Source organism: Triturus cristatus, chromosome 11 (assembly GCF_964204655.1).
Source record: "Triturus cristatus chromosome 11, aTriCri1.1, whole genome shotgun sequence".
Lineage (NCBI taxonomy): Eukaryota > Metazoa > Chordata > Amphibia > Caudata > Salamandridae > Triturus > Triturus cristatus.
In genome coordinates this window covers 203,117,770-203,137,329 of record NC_140594.1, presented here as the reverse complement: position 1 = coordinate 203,137,329, position 19,560 = coordinate 203,117,770, and the positions used below count along the sequence as shown (strand labels likewise).

At 45.9% G+C, this 19,560-nt stretch overlaps 1 protein-coding gene across 1 annotated transcript in view; it reads left to right on the top strand.

The window, feature by feature from the left end:
- Positions 1-15,640: 15,640 nt before the first annotated feature.
- Positions 15,641-19,560, top strand: part of TMEM119 (transmembrane protein 119) — a 36,367-nt gene continuing 32,447 nt past the window's right edge. Inside the window, exon 1 of the mRNA XM_085632745.1 lies at positions 15,641-15,870. The gene's annotated coding sequence lies outside the window, so the exon portion shown is untranslated. The remainder of the gene's footprint in view (positions 15,871-19,560) is intronic.

Here is a 19,560-nt window from a genome sequence, read left to right as displayed (position 1 = left end):
TGCTTCTGTGGCACTTCTGCTCTCCCTTCGACTACCCTGTGCACTACTTCCTTCCTCAACAGAATTTGACTCTACTCCACCCACAGCAACACTTTCTCGTCTGAGTGAAATTCGGGGCTTCAATTTGCACAACCCCTTTCAGCTCGATCAAGTGCACAACCAACTGCATCAGCAACCCTCACAGCTTGGCTTGCCCTCTTAGATGGCCCTGCCACCTCAGCTGGATTTTCATTTACGAGAGGGGCTGTATCTTCCAAGGGTGATGGAACTCTGTGGGTATGGGAGGCATGCACCCAGTTCGGCAGTCCCCCACACTTCACTGCCGTGTTCGTGACCAGTATTACCTGGTACGGACCACGCCAACGAACATCCAGACAACTCTTCCTCACATGTTTACGCATGAGCACCCAATCTCCCGGGCACAAGTCGTGGCACAGGTCACTTGCGGCTGGAACAGTTGCTGCTTGCACCTGCTGGGACACAGAACGGACTATGTCAGCCAGTCCCTTACAGTAGTCGAGAATCAAGTCATCAGTGATGTTAATCAAAGCAGTGGCAGGTATCGCTGGTACTCACATTGCCCTCCCCATTATTATTTCATGAGGTGACAACCCGGTCCTCCTATCAGGAACACTACGGAGACTCATGAGGACCAAGGGCAGTGCGTCAGGCCATTTCAGGGATGTCGAAGAACACACTTTTGCCATCCGTGCTTTCAAAGTCCCATTAACTTGTTCCACTATCCCAGAAGCCTCTGGTCGGTAACTGCAATGTAATCTTTGATCCACCTTCAAGGTAGCACAGAGCAACTTCATGATCTCACTATGGAAATGTGTCTGACTCCAAAGAGGTCGGGAAACTGAACCTCGGGATAAGCTCTCTCAGCAACAGTTTAGCTACAGTGAGTGTGTCGCACCTACGTGTTGGGTAAGCCTCCACCCACCTTGAAAAGACATATACCACAACTAAGATGTACCTCAACCCATTGCACTTCGGCATCTCAATAAAATCCAACTGCATCCTATTGAAAGGCCCTCCTGACCTCCCAATGTGGCTCAATGTCACAGCAGTTCTCTTTCCTGCATTCATCTGCTGGCATGTAACACACCTTTGACACACAGCTTCAGCTACTGCGCGAAACTTCGGATTGTACCAGGTCTGTCGGAACACTCGCACCATCGCATCTCTGCCAAGATGTACTGCACCATGTATCAATCTCGCCATCGGACTCAACAGACATTCAGGCAGCACAGCTCGTCTCTCGCTCGAAACCCACACATCCACATCTCCCTTCTCACATCCTAATCTTATCCAGCCATCCCTTTCTTGATCAGAAACCTCATCCTGCAATCGTTTCAACTCCTCCCATGTATCAGCCATGGCTAACATCATGCTGAGATCGGTTCTTGATTGGCTTTCTCCAGTATACCCTCCAGTAAATATACATCCTTGTTCTGCACAAAACCAGGCAACTTCGTCGGCGTAGTTATTTCCCATTGATACAAAGTCGTTTCCCTTGGAATGGGCTGAACACTTGACAACAGCAATCTCTTTTGAACGTTGCAATGCTTCCAACAACTGTCTCACATATTCCCCATTTCTTATGGGTGAACCGGAAGATGTCATAAAGCCTCTCTGTGACCATAACTGTCCGAAGTCATGAACGACACCAAACCCGTACTGACTATCGGTATATCTCGTCATCCAAATCTGATCAGCAGCCAAACAGGCACGGGTCAAGGCAATGATTTCAGCTACCTGTGCGGAGTGTACTCCCTCTAAACAAGCAGCTTCAAACACCCCTGTGATGGTACATACAGCAAACGCTGCTCTCAATCGACCAACATGGTCTCTTAAACGTGAACCGTCCACAAAGAAGATTTCATCAGGGTCAGGAAGCGGTTCATCGACAATGTCTGGTCTTGGTTTGGTGGTTACAGTTCAGTCACATCGAGACAGTCGTGATCCTCACAATCTTCATCATCAGCATTTGGAATAGGCATCAAGGTCGCAGGATTTAAAACAGAACACCTCTTCAAAGTCACATTCTCTGCAGAAAGTATAACTTGCTCATAACGTGTCAACCTGTTGTTCGTGAGGTGCTGTGTTTTAGTCCTTGTCATCAACAGAGTGTGGCACATAAACTGTAAGTGGATGTCCCATTACAATGCTCTCACATCTTTCAATACTGACACCTGTTGCAGCAACGGATTTAAGACATCCGGTCAACGCAGAAGCTACTGGATCTAAAGTAGCTGAAAAGTAGGCAACTGGTCTATGGACACCACCATGATTCTGAGTCAGACCTGCCAATGCACAACCTTCTCTCTCGCAACAGAACAATGTGAATGCCTTATTGTAATCAGCCATCCCCAAAGCTGGAGCGCAACACAGTGCTTCTCTCAGCCTCAAAAATGACCTCAAACACTCTTCGTCCCATGGTACCGGATCAATCACATCCTTGTGCGTCAGCCGTTGCAAGGGCTTCGCTTCAAAGGAGAAATTGGGAATCCATTGGCGACAGTAGCCAACCATTCCCAAGAACATTCGAACTTCTCTCTGAGTGGTAGGCACAGGCATACTCACAATAGCATCAATACGATCTGGTGACACCTTTCTCTTGCCTTTCTCAATTCGGTGACCCAAGTACTGCACTTCGTTCAGACAGTACTGCAATTTACTCGGAGACACTTTGTGTCCGTTCTCTGCCAAATAATTTAATAAGGCAACAGTATCGATCATGCAAGCATCTTTCTGACGCTATGAGCAAGTCGTCAATGTATTGCACCAGAACAGAGTTCTGCGGCAATACAAGACCTTCAAGATTATTCTTCAAGATCTGATTAAAGATCGATGGGCTCTCTGTGCACCCCTGTGGGATACGACACCACGTTAACACACGGTCCTCCAGCCGAAAAGCAAAAAGAAATTGGCTTTCCTCATGTAATGGGATCGAGAAGAATGCTTGACACAGGTCAATCACTGTGAACCACTCAGCTTCACATGGGATCTGAAACAGGATTACAGATGGATTCGGTACCACCGGACAAGATGGAACAACTACCTCATTGATTTTTCTCAGGTCTTGCACGATCCTGAATTTCGCACTCGGTTTCTGTAGTCCCATGATAGGTGAATTGCATGGGATTCGCATGATCTCTTTCAGAATTCCCTGCTTAATCATAGACTCAATTACAGGCTTGATCCCTGCAATTGTCTCAGGCGACAGATAGTACTGAGGCGTCCTAGGAAATTCTACATTCGGCTTGACCTGGATCTTCACTGGGTCTACGCCTTTGACCAAACCGATCTCTTCACCACTGAGGTCCTACACGTCAATCCACACAGAATCCCTCAGATAAAGTGGAAGCTCTTCCACTGTCAGCGCTGGATACATTTCTATACACACACGCTGATTTGCAACCTTAAAGGTCGCATCGTCATCCTTTGTCTGTACTTCCACTCCCTGTGGTGTGCAATAGATGGTGCAATTCAGCTTGCACAGCAGGTCTCTACCTAACAGGCATACTGGACTCGAGTCACACACCACGAACTGGTGTCGGTCCTTGAAGGTTCCTATTCTCACCGGAATTGGCTCTGTCAATGGGATAGTCAGTTTCTTATTTGCTACACCAACGACTTGGATCGATTGTCCCGAGAGGGGTAGGTTTTGGGACTACTGCTGATCTTACAGTAGACCGGGTAGCACCAGTGTCAACCAAAAAGGTGGTAGGGTGACCATCAATGTCAGCCTCCACAAATGGTCCCCTCTGGTCTACCTCTAAGACTGCTCCAAGTGTGCAATCTTCCTCCCCTCTCAGGCACCGTCATGCCAACGGATCTGGACCAAACTCGTCACTTCCCTCGAACATGGGCATCTGCATGTAAGTTCGGACTCCCTGCTGTACATTCTGAACCCTAGGCGGTTGAGGGACTTGCACTTGTGGGCTATTAGTCACCCCTTTGACCATCCTAGGTCTAGTCACAGTAGGAACTATTTCAGATACAGGTACCTGAACTATCTCTCCTTCCTGCTGCACTTGATTCAATGGGTTCAAAGGATACTCGCGTTTCCAGTGTCCGATCTGGTGACAAAGATGACACGCAGTGGTCTTCTTCAATGTCGCCACATCCATCCCTGTCTTAGGATCAATGGACTTTGGTCTTCCCTGGCCTTGGACATTCTGATTTCCTCCCTGATTATTTCCCTGCTTTCTTCCTAACGTTCCTCCGTTAGGCTGTCCCTGAGCCGTTTGCATCTGGACAAGCATCAATTTGTCCTTCAACTTCCTGTGCTTTGATTCTATCTCATCACTACAGTACCTGGCATACCGTAAGATCTCATCCACAGGCTTGTTCTGCCAACAAATCAAATGCTGCTGTATCATGAGACTAACCTCTGGCCTCAATCCCAACACAAACTTCAAAACAAACTGTCCCATGTCTTTCGTATCTAACACATCTAGTCCACTTTACTGTTTAAAAGCCTGCAAAAGTCTCTCATAGAATTCATGCACCATCTCTTTTGGCTCTTGCATGGTCCAATCTATCTTCACCCAATCAATGTCCTGAGGTGAGATTTTCGACTTCAACCATGTGATTACCTGTTAGAACTTTTTCATAACCATAGGTGACGGACCGTTTGAGACTGGATCCCTATCTGGCCCTGAGGTTGGCCACTCAACAGCGATTTTGCATGCCGACCATAAGTCACTCGAGACCACAATGTCAAACAATGTATTCAAGTCGGCCCACAACACCTTCGAAATCTTAACAAACCGATCGACCTGCTTGTACCACTCCACAGGCTTCTCCCTGAGACGGGGAAAATCATTTGTGAATTCAGCCAAATCACCCCTACTCTAAGGCACATGCACGTAGCCTCCATTCTGTACCTCTCGTAAAGGGAAATTTCCTACCTCCGTCATCCCTCCACCTGGGGGTGGCGTCTCTCCTATCGTTCTCATAGAACTCTTCTTCTTGGACCACCTTTCTTCCCACTTATCAAGCATGATCCATGCACGCATCGCTATAATCAAATCCTTGATATGGGATCTCAATCCCATGACCCTTTTCTCTTCCAATTCCTGATCACTATACTGCAATCTATGGCTTCCCTGCAATGAATTCGTTTTAGACAGGTCCACATCATACTTCTCGGCTAAATCTGACAACTTCTCATGTACAGTTCTTGCCTTACGAGTCACACCTTTGGCCACAAAAAGTAATTCATCTTGTTCGTACATGTACATTCTCTCAAGAGGCAAATTTCCATTTATTATCTCATCTACTTCTGCTTTCAACCTTACGACATCTAACATTTTCCCTTTCAAGGCTCCCTTCAACATTTCTCGACAAGCTGCTCCATCCCGTTCATCATAATCACATTCCCGTTCCTGAGTCCTACTTTCTTCTGACATGCTCATAGGAACAGAACGATTTACTATTGTGCCTCGTTCACTTTCTACCGTCCTCTCACTCTGATTCTGATTTCTCACTGGTGGAGCCCACATTCGCAAATCTGATCTTGACTCGACCAAAGACCTCGGCCTCACTGGTCTCGCCTCTGCCTGTTCCCTAGAGGAATCTGCTGTAGCTGGCAATGGCGTACTCCATTCTATGGGCCTTGGAGTCTGCTCCATTCCACTCACCGATCCATTTCCCTCTATCACACTCCTCGCTCCTACAGCTGACTGCACTGAACTCCCAACCTTCTCTTGGTCTGCGTCATACACAGAAACAATGAGTCCAATGGTAACCGGTACCTTTAAAGCATCCGGTATCCTCACACCTCTCCCAACCTCTGTGCTGACTACAGATTGATTTTTCATGCCCTCAGTTCCTGTCGAGATCTTCCCTTCCACTCTAACCTCTGACTGGGTCGGTAATCCACTAGTCCCTTCTACTTGAGCCGACTTCCCTTCATGGGAGCCTGGATTGTATGGAGGTGGTCTCTCAGACAACAACCTCTCAAGTAGGCTGTCATCTGTATCACTGTCATCATCATCCACACTCTTTACCTTCGAACCATCAGTCTTCACCAGTAGTGGGTACAGCCTATCTCCTTCTATCGTTTGAACTCTCCACCTTTTCTCTACTGCATCCCACCTCGCATCCTGAAATGCCATAATGGACTTTTTCACCCTTTCCTGGCTCCTATCTCTTTTCCTGTCATGCGCTGCTCTAATCCACGCATGCAACGCCTCAAATTGTGTAGGCCTCGGCAAAGGTCGTAAGGCCGCCATCACAGATTTCAACTGATACAACGCTTCCAACCTGAAAGAACCGTGCCTTGGAAAAGCCAATTCCCCCTCACCCTGGGTCATTTTATGCCACTTTTCAAGCCAAATTATGGTATGCAATCCCACATTTCTTGCCATGTAATGTGCCGGAGTATCCTCGGGAGGGGCTTCCTCTCCCCCACGAGTAACTACATGTTTCTCACCGCTACATAATTCTCGGAAAACTTTAAAGCATTTCATGATGACCAATTTTCGATCGCACCCAATATTTTCGTTCACTTCCTGATGTCAAACTCACCAATAGCTGCGCGACTCACACCAATCGACCTATCGCAGCGCCGCATCTTCTGGCATCACTCTTCCTCCGCTCGCAGCAGTTCCCCTCCTTCACAATTCACGTCTCACCCTTGCATTCGTCCCATTCATACGCTGAAAGAACCGTTTGTCCCAAACAAGTTACTTCTCTGACTGTCGGTCCACAGGCTCTCGAAATTGTCGACCTCGGCTGGCAACTGTCTGTCCGACCAGACAATCACCTCTGAGAGGTTACAAATACTCAATTCCCACATACAACAACCCACGACCAGCGTCGGTTACTCACGCACTCACACATTCGCTCCCCCTATCTCGTTCTGGGTAATCGATGACGTTTCACGATCCCCTTTCGGTGGTCAACAAAATCTACCTTGGGTGTCTTCTACACCACAATCGCTTAAGCTACTCGTCGAGCCTAAGACTTTCCCGGGCTGCGCGCACTCACAGCCTGATCTCACAATCACTCAACACTCACTCCAACTCCGCAAGACATCACACGACAAATCAACACCACAATCTACAAACATCTCACCCTGTTCATACTCACTCCTCCACGAACTGCTGCTTTCTGCTACACTGCTACTCTCCATCAATCTCCATCGACCGCCGTCGTCCACTGCTTGCCATCCGATGAGTCACCATCACTTGACTACTGTGGGCCTCAAAAATCTCTTATCCTGATCTAGATCTCCCCTCACTATCAGAGATAACCATCCTACTCTGCTATCAACTGATGGGGCCGGATTCTTGCCTACCTGGTTATCTCCAAGAATCCGTTCAGGTCGCCAGGATCTTTTTATCTGCTAAATAGTGTAGAGGGGAGGAAATACAATTACCAAAACATAATCACCAAAATTAGATTTCATTTGGAAAGGACCACTGACTCCGAATCTAAAATGTATAAGATTTTATTACAACCAAAAATAGCTGAGCATACAGACACCTCAATACAAGGTGTAAAAGGTAAATGGGCACTAATACAAATGCAAGTCTACGAAGGATTCTCATCCGACTCAGAACACAAAGAATCACTGACTCTAAAATCATCAAGAAAGCAATAGTTAATCCAATGTCTAAATTAGGAATCATTAGTCAAGGAAGAAAAACATTAATCTATCCCTACACTAACTCTAAGGTGACATCCCTACTTAGCATTTCCCTTCCCAGGCAAGAAGAATTTAGGTGTCAGAAGTGAAGACTTCCTAAGAAGTACACTCACTTAGTCAGAGCTCGATCTAAGATGCTCTTTCTAACTTCCCGTCTAAACCTCAACTGCTCAACCCACGGGGCACTGTCCCTAATACAAAACCCCAAAATCATAGAACACGCCCTTCGGCACACCTCTTCAGCCAGGTCTTCTCCCAGTAGTTTTCCATCAGGTTTGTCCGGCGTCCAACGACGGTTAGCTTGACCTTGGGTCCCAGGCACCTTATCCGCTGAAAGTATCATCCTCGCATTTCAGAGTACTCCCTTGTTGGCTCTCGCAGTATCCTACCTCCTAAAACAAAGACCTAGTCTCACTAACGACGTAATGTCCTTGCACCTGCAACAGAACATGGGAACTAAACTTTTCACGTCTCCACGATTTTACCTCTCCTTGCAACCCAAACCTTTACCAAGAGGGAATCATTTTTGGCCTACAACGTTTAGCTAACATAAGAAAATGAACAGGCCTTTCTCTTTACGTATGTGCGATCAGGCCTTACTCTTAAACACACAGTTAAATCACACTCTAAGCATTAATTGATTATTCTCATATAAGTGAGTAAGCAACTTGTACTTATAATTTTAACATGGCACGCGTTTAACCTAGTACATTGCATTACATAAACATAATCATTATGCATTTACTAATACATTCATGTTAGCTTACAGCGTTACTCTTCCCAAAAGCATTATTGCAATTCAAATCACCTCTATGTTAAACGATTCCAGCAATACATTTCTATAACATTTCTTAGCACACATTGATTAATATGCGGGTGCTGACTAACGGTAAATATGATGCACCCCTACAATTTCAGAATCACATGACGCTCTATCACTTGTAGGGAGAGAGAGAACCCCGTCAGTTTCTTTACTGCCGCTCTCTCTGTTTTGCGACACTGCTGTGTTTTGCTTCTCCCATGGCAGACACCTGAGTTTTTTGGTAATTTTGCATTACTCTTGTGATGCAAAATTATTGAAAATTATGCAATTATGCCTGCTCACTTAATTTAGAGTAATTTAGGGCAAAAATGCATACTGCTAGAGCTCCTTAGGCTGCTTACTGCTGCTGTTCATGTTGTTTTCCTTTGTGCACTATTTTCTTCATGCAAAATGCATCATGTGGTCCGTTTTGGACACGAGGGAGCATTTTGCGGTCCTTGCATTACTCTGTGCAATCTTTCACAATTTTGCAGTAATTTTGCATACTTACTCTACAGCAAATCAGGTGAGTTATGCCCATCCCTACTCCATATCTTGAAAGAGAGGGCTTGTTCTCTGCACTGGTTTCCTCTGTACATTTTGTGGCAGCCATTTAAGCAGTTTCCTGGACTACTTTTAAGTCTCGGCCCAGGCCAGAGGTGTACATTGTATTTTGCAGAAATATAAAGTGTTGTTTCTCACTATTAATGTTTTAACTTCTACATGATTAAGTTTTCAGAAAAAAATGATTACGTATGACCATTCCGTTAGCTTGTCTGCCATTTAGTGACCTACTTCAACAAATGAAACAATAGGTCATGCAACCAACTCTCAATGGGGAGTGGTCTGTTGATTCATCATGGGGCATATTTGGGGCTGTTCACAGCCAGCTTTAGTAGTATGTCCATCTGTCCCCTTGGGAAGCAATAACAGCAAGTGGGAATTGGAACATTGTTTTTCTCCATCTGCATTCTATGTCCATAAGGTATTAAATACTTCAGACATTTAAAAGCATTTGCGGGGCAACTAACTAATAAGTCAAATTCCTGTACTCTGAGGGACAGTCCCTCTTTTCTGGAAACATTTTTGTTTACCATATAATTCAAGATATAACATGCTGTCCAAAACATTGTAATTGGAGTTCAGAATATGTGTTGCATAACAACTTCCCCTTCACCTAAATGTCCCATAAAACTATTTTGGGAAATTTGACCACTCCAGTTAACTGATTGTGCTCTTTAGATGATTTCAAAATTGCAGGTATGGCGTGTGCATTAAATCCACCCAAATGAAATTCAAAAGTAGGCACTGATGTATGGTCTTTAAATGTACACAAAAAATTATCACCACTGAAAGTTATGCTACTTTGCCTGTGGTAGGTGGTCCCATTTGGAAAACAAATACAATTACACTTTGTATGACATACACTGGTTTGTAAAAGTGTGATGAAATATTTTATATACCTTCATTGATAGTTTTCACAGAGACCTCATGTCTCACTCATTGCGAGTGAGACTCACACATTTAGAGATTGGCTTAAGCTGTCACTAACAATATCTAAATATCACATATGGTGAAAAGGGATTGAACTAGTTAGCTATTCTTCCATGGGGCAGCTTTCCAACTGATCCTTTAAGTAAGTTGATTGAAGGTACTGATCGCTACCACAGACCACTGCTGCCTTTATTTTGTGAGGTACGTGACTACATTGGTGACATTTGGTTGTTATTCTATTCGCTTGAAAGCAGTTTGTCATTTTAAAATTTCATTGACATCATTTGCTCTATCAACATTGATGTCAAAGGCAGTGTGCCATTACTTCCTGTGATGTTATCAAATCACAGAAGTAGTTCTGATGCCTGAGAATGTAAAAGGTTTGAGAGCTTTTGCTTACAGTGTCCTGTTTTATGCATACTTATACAGAAAATGTGCAGAACCTTGGTTTCCTTCAGTCAGTTTGCACAATGATAATATTTGAAGCAATTTTCATGCATAAGTGCGTGTACAAAACCCTGATTATCACAATTTCCAGTTTAATATAGACATTAGGGCATTTAGATTTCCTTGGGAGCATGTGGGAAACATACAGAAAAATACCTGAACTGCAAGATGGTTACTCCATGCATCGCTTTACACTGCTTAATAACATTTTAGCCAGTATCGCGATATCGCATAAATCGTAGGGTAGATGGAAGTGACATCACACACCTAGTAAACCATAAAGATGTCAAAGTATTTACCATTGCAAGAAATTTTAACTTTTTACATGGATGTTGGGACGGGAAAGTCCCTAACATGGTGACAGACATGATGTCTGTATCCCTGGTGCTGCCTTTTGTTGTCATGGGCATGAGTCAAGCGTGTGTGCCATGACATAGGCCTGTCTCACGGTTTGAAGACTTTTTGGACCGGGAGGGGTGATCAAAATGCTACTTTCATAGTGGTGAAAGTCTATTGCCTTTTCCAGGACTTAAGACGCACGAGTGCTTTGGTGGCAGCATACTGTGTAGTGATCAGTAGAAGTAAACACGCTTTTTTACCTATGTCACTGAAGTTAGGCCTACAGGCTCACTCATGTAAAGTTCTGCTGAGGTGCCATGAACTCACCCTTGGCCTAAATCAAGTTACCATGTAGCCCTGTGCAGCGCATGTGTGTTGTATGCATGTGCTGGGTGTATTGTCATGTGCCTTAGTTAGGCCTGGTAGGAAAAAGTGCCATTTTACATACACAAGGTTCTTTCCTATAGTTGCCTCCACTTTGTCACCTTGACTTCTGACACACATTTTCATTTGTGACACTTGGGTTAGTTTCTTGGGAACACTGACCTTGCTAACATTGAGAACTTCATTAGAACACTATCACATTGCCTTGGCACTGTGTGCAAGGCCCTCACATGTGTTATACAAATGTGTTAACTAGTACGCCCATATGGCAATATAGCTATGTGTGGAACACAAACAATGGCAGCCTGATCACAATCTCGCCCAAGGCAAGGATGCCTTTTTCTATATATAATCTTTTGTTTCCAAGGATAATCAGAGGAGCCACTTCTGCTGACTTTGAAGGGTCCATGCATGCTGCAGCTTTCACCCAGCAGCTAATTGACATCTCCGTGAGGGGTGTCCAGTTTGCGACCAAGACAGGGTCCTACACTCTTACCCACCAGGTAACGGGGTTTGATCATCCCGAAGGGGGTTTCTTGGCAGAACATACATTCACACATTAGACACGTAGGTTAGGGTTTGCATTGTAGGAATATGCTAGACTGTTATAATACTGTATATGAATGTATAAGTTGTCTCAACAAGATGGTGGAACTCTTCATTTTATTCACTGTCTTGACACTTATTATAACTTTTGTCTGCTTCTTTCTATTGATCATTGCAGCACATGTGTTCTATACAAGAATCACTTTGGTTCAATAAATATTGAAAACATCCCTTCGTGTATTCTTTGTATATTTCTCTGAGCGAAAGAGAGCACGAGTGTCTGAGCGAAATGTTTTCGGTCTGTCTCCACAGTTTCTGAGGGAACAGGGTTGTCATGTTCAGCAGTTGTCAGAACCGTTCGCTCCCTGTCTAGGCTAGGATAAGAATAAGCTCTAAAAGACTTCTGTCTGTGACAAGGGCTGGGGGCTAAGGCCTGCCATTCTCCCAGCTGGCTGAGGGGACATCACCCAGGGAAATTCAAGACCATCTGCCCCCAGAGTTTCTGAAGAAGAGGAGAGTGCTGGAGGGAGCAAGGTCCAGTGGGGGATCCTGGCGAGTGGATCCCAGTAGTGAGGTGTGAGGAGATGCCTGCTGCACTGATCCAGTCTTCACCCATGTGCAGGGACAAGTCGGTGTTGGACTTGGCCCTTTTTGCAGGGTCATCCCTGAACTTTTTGCCTTCCACATAGCCTTTTTTCTGACATGGTGTTGGTGGTTTCTAGGACTCTGGCACTTTAGCACTGCTGTCCAGTGTAAAGTGCATGTGCTCTCTGTGATAAACATGGTAAGATTGGTATACACCTATTGGCATATTTAATTTACTTGTCAGTCCCTGGTAAAGTGGTATCTCAGATACCCAGGGCCGGTAAATTAAATGCTACTGGTAGGCTTGCAGCGATGATTGCGCCACTCACCAAACCTGAATGCGGCTCCCCCGAACCGGAAGGAGAATCCAGACAGGAGCCCACCCTGCACTGGACGGTGCCGAAGGATGGCGGAGACTCTGCTGCGGGGCGAGGTGCCTTCGTGGCCCAAGCCGCAGGAAAGCCCCAAGAGGAGGAGCTCGACCGGAGCCTCGATGGCTCTCCGTTTCGATCAGCCACCTTCCCGACACCTGGCAGGAATGAGAAGGAGCCTCCTGGAGTCCTGGAACAGAGGAGCGGAGTCCACGACTGAGCCCCTGTGAGTGGGGGCCGAGTGTGGAGCAGGGTTGGTGCTCTTCAGGCATGGTTAGTGCCTATTTTGAGGAGTGGGGGTCTATAGGGCACTGTCGGTGCCGAGTGCTGGCCCCAGGAGGAACCCGGTGAACGGGGCTCTCAGAGCAGTGTTGGTGCCAGTTTCTTTTGGCACCACAGCTGCACCAAAGTTGCGGGCAGCTGCAAAGTTGGGGGCAAATTTGTGTTCAGAGTTCCGTAGTGGGGCACCCCAGGCACAGTGGTGCCAGGCCAAATTTCTAGCTGCACCGCGAGAGAGAGCGGGCAGCTGCAATACGGGGGCATTTTGTTTTCATAATAAGGAAGGGGTGAGAAGCACCCCACGCCCCCAGCGCATTGCGCACCGTGGTTTTGGCTGCATTGGCAGCAAAAGGCCCAGTGGAATGCCCCACTACAAGCCCTGACATTCTGGACAAAGGGCATTGGGCCCCCTAGAAAGACCAGTTGGCCTGGGTTCAGCTTTATGGTGTTGATAGGGCGCAAGGCCCAAAGGTGATGTATGCACCTGGGGAGTGTCACTAAGGTGCCCTCCTAATTGTGAGTTATTGCATAATATGTTTATGGTTATGATGCCTATTGCATAATGTGTTTATGCCTACAGAGGTTGCGTAATGGGGTTTATTCCTAATATGTTTTATGCCTAAAATGAAGCAGACATAATGCGTTTATGTCGCCCATGCTAATGCTGAGTACAGTATTCTGCCAGTAGTTACTGGTTGTGTTTTACATTTGCTACTTGTGATTTGTGATGGTTCTGACAGTGGCCCGACTGGCCCTGTCCTGTATATAATCTCCTGTGAATATTTCCCAGTGCCAGTTGGCACAGTGTATATTGTGTGATTATGATTCTAAAGTGTTTTGGATAATACAAAGGCTATTTTTTATATAACCTTGTGTGGAGTTTCTTTTGTAGTGTGCATAGTGTGTTGCTGCTGTGTGAATGTGTTGCACAAATGCTTTACACATTGCCTCTGGGATAAGCCTGACTGCTCGTGCTAAGCTACCAAAGGGATGAGCAGGGGTTATCTTCAGCGTGTAACTCCCTTGCCCTGACTAGAGTTGTGGTTTCTGCCTGGCTCTGGCGCAAGCCGTAGCTAAGCAGAAATCCCATTTCTAACAGGCCGCAACCCCAGATTGGGGAGGGGACCGCCATGAAGTTACCAGTTGTTGGAATCACTGCTGTGTTGATCAGGCCTTGGCAAGTATGCAAAGAGAAGTCAGCGACCCCGTATGCCAGAGAGGGCAATCGTGAAGATTAATGCTGTGCCAAACAGGCTGCAGCCCATGTGCGGAGGGAAGCTGGGGACACGGTATGCCAAAAGGGACCACCGCGAAGAGGAAGGTACTACTATGCTGATTCGTCAGTCACCCATGTGCAGAGTAAGGTCAGTGACCTTGTATGCCAGAGGGGGCCACTAGAAAGGATGAGGACTGTTGCCGGGTTCAAGCTGTCATTGAGAGGAGAGGCCGCTGTTGTGACCTATGTGGGCCCGAGCCCCAGACTGAGAATTGTTACCAGAACACCCCCCCAACCACCACCTTTGGAATGATCAAAGGAACTTACCGTCTCAACGGAGGAAGCACATTGGATGCCCAACCGCTGGCCCTGCATAGCCGCAACTTCTACTCACCAAAGGCAACCAATGAAGCTTTGTGCAATATCTGTAAGTAAAATGCTCCCAAAGACTCCAGTCACCCCACCCCTGCAGAAGTGGGTCATACTGATTGTTGAGTCGGAAGGCCCCGGGTAACTTGTTCTGCTTCATAGCGCTTCGGGCGTTGGAACACTTTTGACTTTTACAAGCGTCGGAGTAGGACTACTGAGACTCGGACTATTAGTGGGCCTAACCTGAAGGTAACCTATAGTGAATGGGGAATAATTACTACCGTTAGTGAGAGGGAAGTGGGACTCGGGGATCTGCCTGTTGAACACTATTGTACTGACCTCAGGGGGCTGTATATTGTTCCTGTATGCCATATTTCACTTTGTGTTTGTATATAAATACTCCTGAACAGCCCTTTATTGCTGCCATTGAACATATTTTGAGTTGTAAGCCTGTGTTCACCCCCCTCCCGTCCATATACCCCCCCCCCTGCTGTGAACAATGCAAACCTAGGGGCTGGATTTTGAGGGTATCATCTGCCCTGTGTTTGCTGCTGCATTTCACTGGGTTGCATGTCAGTCCTCCTCAGTGTCTGCCTATGTGTATAATGTTCAGTTGGAAAGTCGATGAAAGCTGAATAATGTTGGCAAAAGCTTCGAGTATTAGTATGAGGGGCCGAGCAATTCCCCAACAAACATAAAACCCTTCTTAGACATTTTTAAACAATCTTGTACTCGCAGCAGTTACAGGCCAGCACTGAAATGCCAAGAAATGTCAGCTTTGCAGTCGTTGCGTTTAATAGGGGAAAGGCCGAGGCAACCGAGGTCGCTGGGATGCGAGTTGCCTCAGCTGTCTGGTGGTCCTGAGTGGAAGCAGAAAGTATGTCTGTTCAATTAAAGTGGGCTCGCAAGCAACCTGCGCCCCCCACATATCCCTCGACACCCCCTCCCTCCCTCCCTACCTAACCCCACATGCCACTGCAGATGTGTCACTTTAAACCCAGGGCCCTGGCCAGCCCCAGCAGGAGCACCGCCAAGGCAGGAGGGGGGAGCCTTGAGAGGAGACTCCTGGTTATCTTAGCCCCCACCCCTGCACCCCTCCTCCCTCGAGCAAGCCAGCCTTAATGGAAACAATCTGTGAGGCAGCCAGTCAGCTCTGGGCTTGAGAGGGTTCAGGCTGGCTCCCCTGCAGCCAGGCACAGCTCGAGAAGCCGCGAGAGAGGACATCTCGTGTGGAGACCAAACCACTGCGCTCCCAACTTCAGCTAAACAAAGAGATTCCTTGAAGAGAAAACTTTTTCCAGTCTCGAGGCCACCGGGACGACGCTGCCGCACAGCAGCGCTCAGAGCTCAAACCCAAACCCAAGCCTGCCATCTGGTAAGTTGTATTTGCTTTTCACCTGCAACTTTCTTCGAAGAAAAATATTTCCTGAATTCTGGGGGAAAAGACGTGAAGTTATCGCTGTGCACCTAACTTTAGTGAGTCCGAACGTTCAACCCTGAAGCCTGTTGTTACATGTAATAACATGTTTGGAATATAAACGCGCGTTTCCTTAAACAAACAGGTAACATGACAGAAACTTCAAAGTCTGCTATTTCATTTAGCGTTTGGGCAGCGCTAACACAATCACACGGGCGATTCAGGGCGCTCTGTGGAAATTTCGATTTGATCTGGAAAATGTTCATGAATAAACATTTTGTGCCTGTGGGCGTATCAATCCTTCATCATTTTATTGGATTTTGCCTCATGAACCTTAACTTAGAAATGTACAGAATTAGTGACTGCTAAGAGCAAGCCCCGAGAGCTGCCCTCACATCTATTTCCCTTTACGCCTCGGTTACGCACACCTGTGTGGTATGGTATTGTTGGCGCAGGTGTACATAGGTGCCTCCTTGGACTGATGTCTGTATTGCGTTGCGATGGTTTTGTCTGCTGCGGTCCATAGCAGGGTGGTTAACACGTGCACAGTGTTTTATAGCTGTTAACCCCAAGCAATTCATTCCCACAACGTCAAGGGCCTGTACGTGGCAAACCCTGCTGCTAGAAAGTAGCATTTTGGAATATAAACTTCCTGGAATTAATGACCGGGCACCCTTATTTCGAGATTTTTTTTTATACCTACAGAGTGACTTTTCAACTGAAGTTTGCCTTATGCTGCGCATTCTGTGGAATTAACACATTGATGCTTAATGGATTTGCACCCGTCTAACAGAACATATATACATTGTTTGAGAAAACTAAGGATACACTTTTAGAAGAACTTATTTAAAATGTTTTAACCCCGATTTTTTTTTAATCTAAAAGACGTGAATGTCTCTTTACTGCTCTCTCTGGTTCTCGCAGCAAAACACTTTTTGGAACACACATACATACAGTTTTCAACACATACACGCACTTTTTGCGAAACATCAACAAGTGCTTACTTCTTCTAACAAACGCTGCACCTCTTGTATTTGCTCATCCCAGTTACTTTTTAAAAGGTGTCTTTAGTTTTGGGTATTCAAGGGGTAAGGCTCCTGAAAGCACCCCTTGCCATTAGAAGACAACCCTAAAGATGAGCGTTGTACATGACATGCGCATTATAGGTGTGCCTCACTGGAAGGCATGATGCAAAACACCAGGACTAGCAAAGAAGTGCAAACTGTGGAACTCTAGCCACCTTTAGTCATACCTGTGCGACATGAAGATAATCTGATCCCTGTGCGGTCATGTCGCCTGAGTCGGTCCTTCTACAGTCGTTTGGTCAGACTGTCCCTTGATTCCATCCTTACCAGCTGATCTTCCCTCATTGGGTTCGGCACTACGGGCCTCATTTAGATCTTGCGAACGGTGACGTACATCCTGTCTGTCCAAATATAAATCCCATAGGATATAATGGAGAGGGGAGAAGTGTGCACAGTGGCTAGAGCAGCTGACCCCAGAGCGTGGGGCTCACGGCTCGATTGCCGCCGGCAGCTCAGCACAGCACCATGTGAGTCCGGGCAATAGCTCACTTCATCTCTCTGATGGCCCTCAGTAGTTTGCGCTTTACAAATACCGTATGTATGATTTGTTTTACGATTCACGTGATATCCGTTGCAGAGTAACCTGTCCGCCAAGATCTAAATGAAGCCCTTTGTCACTACTCACCACTCTCTGGATGTACCCTTACGCAATAGCGCTGGGGTGGTTAGTAGCACTTTTCAAACCCTCTAAATTAAATTAAATATGATCTTAGTATCCTTGTAAAATAACTGCTGCGCTGAGTCTTTGAAGTAAACATCATTATCTGGCATGAAAAGTTAAAGAAAACATTTTCATGACAAAGAAAGAATCGTCGCTGCCTTGCGTGAAGTGCATTTAAATATACAAGGTTGTTTACTTGCTGCAAAAAAAAACTCCCTTTGTCTAGTGACTGGGGATATTTACCCATTCTGGGGGAAATCTTTAATGCTGGAATACAAAAATCCAAGGTCATAGGTGTGCTACTGATCTTCTACTAACAGTGTTTGACTCAGACAAAAACATTTTGATGCCCATTCAATGTTTTAAAAAATGAGCCTTGTCCTGCTTCAGGTGTAAGCAGACGGAGGTAGCCAGGCACCAAGGCATGTCATTCTGGTCGAAACTCCATTGGGCCAGTTTCTAATGGTTAGTAATTGTTTTTTTCCTTCATAGCATTTTGTTGTGTGTCAAAAATTCAATTTGTCACCGACTTGATTGAATATAAACATTTTGAAGCTGGTTAATTCTAATTTCCACCTGGAAACGTGTCAAACATGCATAACTATATCTGTCTTCCCTGGTGAAATTTCCAGTTACAAATTGTTTTAACTCGATCCGTTTGTACCGTATGTGTTTAGGACAACAGATGAAGTATCCATTTGGCGCAACAAAGGGGTTCCTACTGGACATATTAAACATACCTACCGGAACTAATAGGTCCAATTAGTAACTAGCCCCAAGGCGCAATGTTCTCCATGCTTTGTCCCACCGATGCTCAAAAACCCCGTATTCAGCAGAAACCATCTGTGACAGGTCAGGTGGAATTTGTACACTGGTGAATGCACCTGGGAGGATTCAGGTCACAGGAGGTCTCTTCGTTGACCAACACATTCGGACTGCATTCTCAAGCTGTAAAGAGGACAGCCACTACAGGAAGTGACGTGTGCCTCGGCGCTGAAGAGCACTGATGGCTTTCCTGGGTTTACTGCACTTCATAAGGATTGGGAGGGAGACGCGTGCACATTGCTTCCTAATGGCCGTTAGCCATTTTCTTAAAGCAGTGCAGCCTAACTTGCTCCACATTTCATTGGATAATTGACAATAACGTTTCAGTAATTAGATTTTGTTCTGTTCGTTTTTGACTTTGTGGCGAACTTTCAACTAGTCTGGAAGATCTCATTTGTACACAGAGAGAGGCCAATTAATGTATGTCTGGAAATCGGGTGATCCTGTATGCACACCCGGAGAAGGGGAGAGCTGACGCCCCGGTGTCTTTTCAGATTCCCAAACTTCATCTAGCAAAAATAATTTCAATCAGTTTTTATTTAGTTCTTTTTGACATAAAAAAGGGGCGTGGCTGAAGACCAAAGTAAATTAAACCTGAGAAGAATATTAGACGATAAATGGCATGTCGTGTACTGCTGGTAGTTCTACACATCGGCGAGGACTGCCTGCTGCCGAGTCAAGCATGGAACAAAGGTCTGTGCCACGTCACTGCGCGTGCTGCTGAGTTATGGAGAGAACCTTCTGCGTTGCTTCTTGTTCTCCTCGCCCTCTTGAGCTCTTGGGCAGTAGGGACAATCTTGTTAACCCGTAACAACAGGAATCCGACGCTAATGCAAGCTCACTGATTTAACACGTATGTCTGTTTGGGCTTTAACTCTCAGAGTCGAGCAGTCAAGGTTTACTTTTAGGGGATGGTGTGGGACAGAGGCTCAGACACAAAGCACGCGACAACCAGACACAATTAGCTGATTATCCAGTCAGTACTTTTATTTGATTTAACTTCAATAGCCAAGTCATAAGCAACATCACAGAAGTTTTTAAACAGTTCCACCCTTAATCCGGGGATACTGGATTTCC